This window comes from Camellia sinensis, chromosome 9 (genome assembly GCF_055761805.1).
Source record: "Camellia sinensis isolate YWXY chromosome 9, ASM5576180v1, whole genome shotgun sequence".
NCBI lineage: Eukaryota > Viridiplantae > Streptophyta > Magnoliopsida > Ericales > Theaceae > Camellia > Camellia sinensis.
In genome coordinates, this window is record NC_138969.1 from 19,173,989 (window position 1) to 19,182,425 (window position 8,437).

The 8,437-nt window shown below is 34.2% G+C and overlaps 1 long non-coding RNA gene across 1 annotated transcript; it reads right to left on the reverse strand.

Annotated features, from left to right (window-relative positions):
* Positions 1-1,434: 1,434 nt before the first annotated feature.
* LOC145799044 (uncharacterized) lies at positions 1,435-4,334 on the reverse strand. Its single transcript, XR_014341038.1, has 2 exons — positions 4,217-4,334; positions 1,435-1,641 (listed from the first exon to the last, which is right to left on the reverse strand). It is a non-coding gene; the product is annotated as an uncharacterized LOC145799044 (long non-coding RNA).
* Positions 4,335-8,437: the final 4,103 nt, after the last annotated feature.

The window sequence follows — 8,437 nt, forward strand, 5'->3', positions numbered from 1 at the left end:
GTAGAGAAAGTGAGGACCTAAACAAGACAATTAACGGATGTTTGAAATATTAATCAACAATTAAATATCCTATTGAGACACATTTAAGAGAATGTTATGAAATTCCTTAGAAAATTGACACAACACAACAATCATTCAATGGAAATGAGGTAATGGACTCAACCAAAACACCATATGGAAAACATTGCAAGAAGTTTCTAGGTACAAATCCACTTCAACAAAGAACCAGAAGAATAAATTGAATTGCACAACTCAGGAATTTAATCATTAGGGTTTTGAATCATTTGCATCAAATAAATTCTAAAAAAAAAAACTAACTGAAAAAACTAATTAAAAAAAAAAAAACTCCTTGAAAATTCATTGGAATACTAGTGCATGTTCTAATCAAAAGCGAAAGCAGATGCTCTGATAAACCTAGTTTGTAAACCCTTCAATATGTTTGCAGACAAATAGTTGGAATCAAATTCTATTTGAATCATAATTTCAGCTTCTTTTTAGGCCGTTTCACTACAGCATCTACAGTGTCCTTTGATGACTGCAACAGAAAAACATTAAAGACTAAGCAAAGGTTACAATTTTGATTTGACTAGGATGAAATGGTCAATGACAACAAACCTTTTTTTTTTTTTTTTTCCCCTTATCCTTCTTTTTCAAATTCTTCTTCTTGTGTTTCTTTGACTCAATTTTTTCACCTCCATCTTCCAAAGAATCCTATCATATTTTCAACCAATTAGGAAGAACAATAGGTCATAGAAACACACTGGTGTATTGAAACTTTTCCAAAAATGATTACAGGAACACAAAAATAAACCACATTATAGTCGCCAAAAGAGTCTACATGTCGAACTATTCTTCCTGAATATGAAGCCCCACCTGTTATAGAAAGAACATTAGATTTTATTGCTTACTGCAATATGAGAAATACTCACTACAACAAATTGGGTCTTGAATGACGAATTTTTTTGGTCCCCAAAGAATAATTTCGTCACTACTGATATTTGTGAGGAAATATTTTCGTCATTGGTTTCGTCATTGAATGTTTGTCACTAAAAATCATCGTGAGGAAAAATAATTTCGTCACTAGTAAAATTACTTTAGTGACAAAAACTTTTGTCACCAACTAGATAATATTTTCTCCAAAAAATCCTCGTTTTCGTCACCAAATAATTACTCAGTACTGTATATATAACTTTGGTTGACGAAAAAATTTGTCACATATGTTGATCATGGGTGACGAAATATATTTCGTGGCAATAAGATGTATACATGACAAAATTTTTAGTCACCAAACTACAAAATCATGCAGCGATAAATTTTGCAACAAAAAAATATTTACATTTCAATTTAAATTTTTATTTCACAAATATCCCTACCCATATCTTGATAGCCTGCAAAATGTACTAAAAAATCCACAAGCTACTATATACACCACTCAACAAAATAATTCACTAAACAATTTATATTATAAAACCAAAATATATCCATCAAACAAATTTAATAATAATCCATTAAGTATAACAAAAAGACCATCACAACTAATCCCAAAATTAACTATATATCAGTCCACAAAAAAGAAAAGAAAAAAATTCAACACTTGTTATTGATTTGCAAGTATGCTTCCAAATGTCATCAAAAATCAATCTACAAAAAAGAATAAAAAAATAAAAACATTAATATATTATTAATTACATCTAAACTCATATATAAATAATTTTATTTTATAAACCAATTTAGCAGAAATGCATCTTTTTTTTTTTTAAATTTGACTTTCATCTATCGTAAATCACAAAACAACAGCTAATCTAATTGGGAGGGCAAGTTCCAGTAAGTTATATGAACACCTATGAACCTGCCAATATTATAAACAATTAAGCAATATGATGACTTTTATTGTCATATAAAATGGTTCAATGAACTTGAAAATTGGAAAGTTTCTGATCTACTAGTAAAAGGAGAGAAAGGAAAGAAAAGGCAGAGACATAGGTTTCTGAACTGACTTAGAAGAGCTTCTAATCTTTAAACATACGTTGTACACACATAATAACCAAAACCTCAACTAAATAGGTCTATCCCTGCAAACATAGTGGAAAAAGTCATCGTCCCACAAAGGCCAAATTCATTGAATCATAAAATAAAATTATCTGGCAGTTGGCCACTCTGGCAATTGGCCCCCATTTGAGATTGTTTGATTTTTTTTTTTTTCCTTCAACTAGCAAGTTAAATAAGAATGATGATAGTAGAATCAACTTAAAAAATAAAAAATTAGAAGGGAAAGACACACAGATATAATAAACTACCAAAAAACAAATTTTGAGGACTGTTAAACATGAAATGTACATGTAGTTAAGCAAAAATAAGGACACAAACTGAAAATAGCTGGAGATGGAACTTACAAGAAGCTGTCACTCCATTACTTTGACACATTACCTAATTAACAGCTATAAAGGATAGCAAGGATGCAAATCACTGTTATTATTCCTTAACAAGTGATTGAATTCTATATCTTTAATTGACACCTTATTGGCAATATATGAACTTGAGAAAGATAATATCAAAGCATCAACAAATGCAAGAACTGCCCTAAATTCCATCCAAAACTATAAATTGATGAACTTAATCCAGTCAAATATTAGCACAAAAATGATCTTATCAAAACCCAACAACCCTAATACAAGAATTAGAGTAACAAACATACAGAGGATACTAATGGGTCAACCCAAAACTGTATTTTTTCTCATCAAACATTCTCACCCACAACCCCAAAGAAGAAAAAGAAAAAGAACAAAAAGTTAAATAAAATAGTTTCTAGACAAACAACAAGAATCAAATCTGATTGAATAAACAAAAAACAACAAGAATCAAATCTGATTGAATAAACAAAAATTTGTTTATTCAGTCAGATTTGATTTTTGTTGTTTGTCTAGAAACTATTTTATTTAACTATTTTATTTATCAAATCTGATAGTGTTCTCGGTTCTTATGCTGGGTTCCAAGAATACGTCTCTTTATGGTGTTGGTTGCTGCCGTTGGTTTATTGTAAAATTGTTTGTGAGATGTTTAGTTTGTTAGTTGTTTGGTATTTGTGTATGGCCTTTAGTGTCTTTGATTAGGTCTGTTGTTGCTCATTTTTATTTTTATTTTTATTTTTTCAGATGTATAGTTGTGGGTAGGGCCTGAGGCATGCCCCTTGTATTTTGTGTTAGCTTTTTGTTTTTATTTATGACTTACTTACCCAAAAACAAAAACAAAAAATTGTTGTTTTGTTCTTCGATATGGCTCAAGCCAACTTAGAAAACAAAAGAAGATGCTTTTTTATCTTCTTTGCCATTTAAGTGCTCCCTTTCAAAAGAAATCTCCTAAGCATAATCTTTGTATGAGTATTTAACCATCTTAATTGCTCCATAATGTAGAAATGAGATGCTAAAGTGGAATGCTATGATTTGCTCTAACATGGATATGACTTTGGTTACATGGAATATAATGAAAACCTTCACAAGTATTGGAGAGGGGGTTGACAAAATATACTAATGAACACGAAGATATTTATGTGAGCCTACTAGATATTATTTCATGCATTTCACATTCAATACAGAAACAGAGACCACCACTCCCCAATTAGTGCCCTGTTACACAATTGATCTTGTGCATGTATTTTACTCCATGTTTTATACTTTAACTAACAAAAACTTCATTAAACAAAATCCAGCTGGTGCTTCAATTCAACTAAAGATTCTGATTGTCAAATAAAATTTCCCCTTTTTTTGGTAAGAATTCTGTGTGTTTAATAAAGAACAAGGAGGTGTAACTAATCTGTGAGAAGAGATACATAGCATCAAGGAGCTGTAGCATTTTTCCTCTTTACTATTGCAATCATAGTATCAAATTTCAATTCAAATAACTAAAATACATGCGAATACATACATAATCAATGACAAGATATACATGCAAATACATACACAATCTCAATGGATTAGGACTCTGCTCTATTCTTTGAAACTGATTAAGTCTTGGAAATTGATAAGAGAGAAAGGAAAAGAGGGGGAAATGAATCAAACCACTCAAATCAAACCCATTTATGACATCAAACCCATAAAACCCCAAAAATTGAACCACTTAAATCAAATCCATTTAAGAAATCAACGAAGTCAAACTCAAGAAATCATATATACATGTATAAGAACAAATGAAGATGGAAAGGACTTCACCACCACCTCACCTCGCCGCAGCCGCAGCTGCAGCTGCTAGAGTCGCCGTCACCCACCCTTCTCTGCGTTCGAGTTCGCCTTGCTCTCCTCTCTGTTTGTCTCTCTCTCTTGACGGGTTAGGGCTTTCTCAACAAATAGAAGAGAGGGAAAAAAGTTAAAAGGGAAAAATGAAATATCAAAACGGTGTCATTTGAGGCAATTTTTTGGAAAACTAGTAGCTTATATTTTTTGCATTACCACTCAATATCTCAAAATTATCCTTTTAAAATTGGTGACAAAATTATTTCCTCACCAAAAGTCTTAAACTATTAAAAATGATTAGTGACGAAAATATATTTCTCATTAATAATTTTATAATTGGTGACAAAATTATTTCCCGACCAGAAAGTCTAAAAATATTAAAAATTATTGATGACGAAAATATATTCCTCACCCAATGGCATCAAAATATTAAAAATCATTAGTGACGAAAATATATTCCTCATTAATAATTTTATAATTGGTGACAAAATTATTTTCTCATCGAAAGTTAGAAAATTTTGGCGCCACCCAAAAAAATTAGTATGAAAATCTTCGGTGACGAAACTTAATTTTTCCTCACCTAAAACGAAGTATTTATTGACGAAAATATATTTCCTCACTTATTATTTTTATTTTTTTATTATATGTAATGAAATTTATAATTCCTCACAGATTATTCTTATTTAATGACAAGGTTTATTTTCTTCATTAGTTTTCGTCACAATAAGTTACTTTTGTTGTAGTGACTATAGGGATATATGCAACTTCCCAGATATCATTAATGCGAGTAGATCATTCACATACAAGTAGGAAAGGCAACCGTCATCATAACGTAATAGATGAAGTATAAAACAAGTGAAATTATGAGAATACATCCAAGTAAATATATACTGTATCAAGGATTTTGTCCAGAATTGATCAAATTGAATACTCATTATTTCCACACACAATGTACAGAGAGAACCAGTTGCCACATTACCAAACCTCCATACAAACACCAAATGATAAGAAGGGAAGAGATCAAGCACCCCACCAACAAATACAACCACATCCCAATAGATTGATAGTTTAGGAGTGAACACTGGCTCGGTAAGCCCACCTAGAACCTATAGCGATCTCGATTTTTCCCTTCATGTATTGTATTCCGAACTCAAGTTCCATGGTTGATTGTTGTTGTCTATATCTTGTTTCCGTCCTTAAATTCTTTGTATTTAAGTTTTAAGATGTATTGGTTAAGTTTGAAACAGGTTGGTTGGGAGTTAGAACAAATGGTTGCTGTACAGAATTTGGCATATTCGCTCGAGCGAGGCTTTTTGCACTCGAATGAGACTTTGGTTTTTGTTTCTTTGCTCGAGCGAAGGTTCTTACACTCGAGCGAGATTTCTATGGTGTGTCTCTTCGCTCGAGCGTGCGTCTGCGTCACTTTTGGACCTGAAGGTTGATATTCTTCACTCGAGCGAGCTTTCTTGGGCTCGAGCGAGCGAGCCTATGTTTTGTGTTTCTTCGCTCGAGTGAGGACTCCTGCGCTCCAGCGTGTATCTGGTTACAGACTTAAAGCTTGGCATGTTCGCTCGAGCAACGCTTTATGCGCTCGAGCGAGGTTCCTTTGTGTCTGGTTGCTCGAGCGACCACTCCTTCGCTCGAACGAGCCTCGAGTATATCAGTTGGCAACAGCGTGATCTTCACAACTTTTCATCACCTTCTTCATCCAAACCCTAATTTCGACTGTCTCTCTCTCTCTAAACACATCTTCTCTCTACAAATACTCTTGATCTATGGCTCTTCTATTCTACTTCCATTGTAAAAATGGTAGAATGTCGCATGGGCTTCATTTTGATCCGAAAAAGTTGAGCTTTGAAGCAGTTTGAGTTTCTTCCTCCTTCTCCTTTGAGCTCCTAATTTGAGATGGGATAATCTACTCCTTCTTATGAGTTTTAACATAAATTTTAGCGATTTTTTATAAATGGTGAAATTTGGAAGTTTTGAGGAGTTAGGGTTTGAGTTTGAAATTTATGAAAGAGGGGTCTTCCATTTTTGAACATTATATGTATGTGAGACTTGAAATTGGGGGTTGATTATAAAATAGGAGTGAAATTTGGCCTTGGGGGCAACATTTGAGAAAGGGGAATTAATGCCCTAATTGAATTTAAATAATTAATTTGTATGATTAATTTGGTAAACTGTGGAAATATGAAATTGAGTTGAGAATTATGAAATTGGGAAAATATGAGATTGAATGGTGTAGTCGGATTGATTAATCACTCACCTGGAAAGTTAATAATTTATCTGTTTGGTAAATTTATTATCTGTTTAGAAATAACTGCTTTGGGCTATCGGTGGAAGATAGTCTTGATTGTTGTAGACATTGTATGTTGATTAAGGAAAATTGAAACTAATCAATCGAATTATGTCATTGAATGTGACGGTGGAATTAACACATTGAATATGTGAGTTTTTGGGTCATTGTATATGACAACTTGTTACATACATTGTATATGTATATTGTGTGGGAGGAGATAGGGGATGTACTCCATTATGTGGGAGGAGATAAGGGATAGACTCCATTGATAACTAAGTTGGCCGAAGTGTCCTGGGTGAAAGTCCCGAAATCTTATTTATTTATGGGTGCCTTTTCCCTCGGACGTAGTTCCGTAAAATGGCAAGTTATGGAAGTGATGATTGATGTTTGCTATTGAAGTGTTGATATATGCGTTGTAGTCTCATTTTGAATGGTTGAATAATATTGAACTTTGTCAATGAATTGACTTGAGTAATAAATGGACATATGGGAACCAATGTTGATTGACTATGGAAAAGGATTGAGATAGTTCAAAATTGTTAAACATTTATCAAATGCTAATGTTTTAGTTAATTCTCATATTATGTTTAGCATATCTCTACTAGGCTTTAGCTCACCCTATATGGGACATCATTTTCAAGTACATGAGACATGTCGCCTCTAAGGACCTAAGTTGGGTGGTGTAGAGGCTGCAAGCTTCTTTTGTTGTTATTTCTTTTGTGTTATATGCTTTTATTTCCAAGACGAGGGCTTTAATTGTAAAAGGGCTTCAGACCCTCTTTTGTTGTAACCAAGTGTTGACTTGAAAAGTTGTAAACCCGTAGGGCATTTACTTTTGTTGTCAACATGTAATACTTTTTGTAATGAACACTCTGATAAATGAATATATGTTTATTTCTCCTATGTCTGTGGATATCATGAATGATTGGTTTATGTATTTATTTTGAGGCTGTTACAATTTCGTATCAGAGCGTACTGGGTTTAAATACTTTGAGTATGTGGAAAGTGGTTAGTACCACAATGGGTTTGTCTCGTTTGCTAGAGACTTAAATGTAATGTTATGTGTTTATGTGATAACATGTTTCTGTGACTATGTGGGTATGGGATTTAGTTTCTGGGATGTTGATTGGATCCTTGGGTTTCTGGAAATCCTGTTGGAAATGCACTTGATCACTGTCGTTTCTAACTGGAACTCTAGCAACGCCACGGGACGGTCATTATCCGGAAATGAAATTCGTAAGTGCTAATGTGATTATGTGCTTATGTGGAGTAAATTATAGTTATCCATCGTATTAGGACGTGAGTGAAATAGTTTCGACACATTTGTGAATGCGCTAATGTCTTTGTTACCTTTGTAAGGATGTCAGGACGAGGACATAGCGGTAGGCGTGGTAGGCTTAGGATGCAAGAGGTGCCTATACCGGATGAAATTTTGGCACAAGAGAAAGGGATTGGTCAGGCCAACGTAGCCGAGCCAGTAGGACAACAGGCCATGGATGCCTTAGCCCGTGAAATAGCCAGAGCATTGAGGGAGTCTATAGACATTCTCAAGGCTGAGAATCAAGTCCAGGCCCATATAGCTGAGGTAGGGCGGTCTTTTCTGAAGAGGGAGTTTTTCCGGTTGAATCCGAATGAGTTCTTGGGGGATCCTAATGAGCCACTGAAGGCTGATGAGTGGCTAGAACAGATAACGAAGACATTTGAGATGCTCGGCATCGAAGACGGAGGCTTGAAGGTGACCTTAGCGTCTTTCCAGTTGAAGGGAGATGCGGGTCAGTGGTGGAAGTTTACGTGGGGACGTATTGGAGGGACTTAGGAGGCATTTGTTGACGCCTTCCAGGAGAAGTTTTTGCCTCCCACTGTTAGGGAGAAGTTGAGAGATCAGTTCTGTCAGCTCAAGTTGCTAAATACA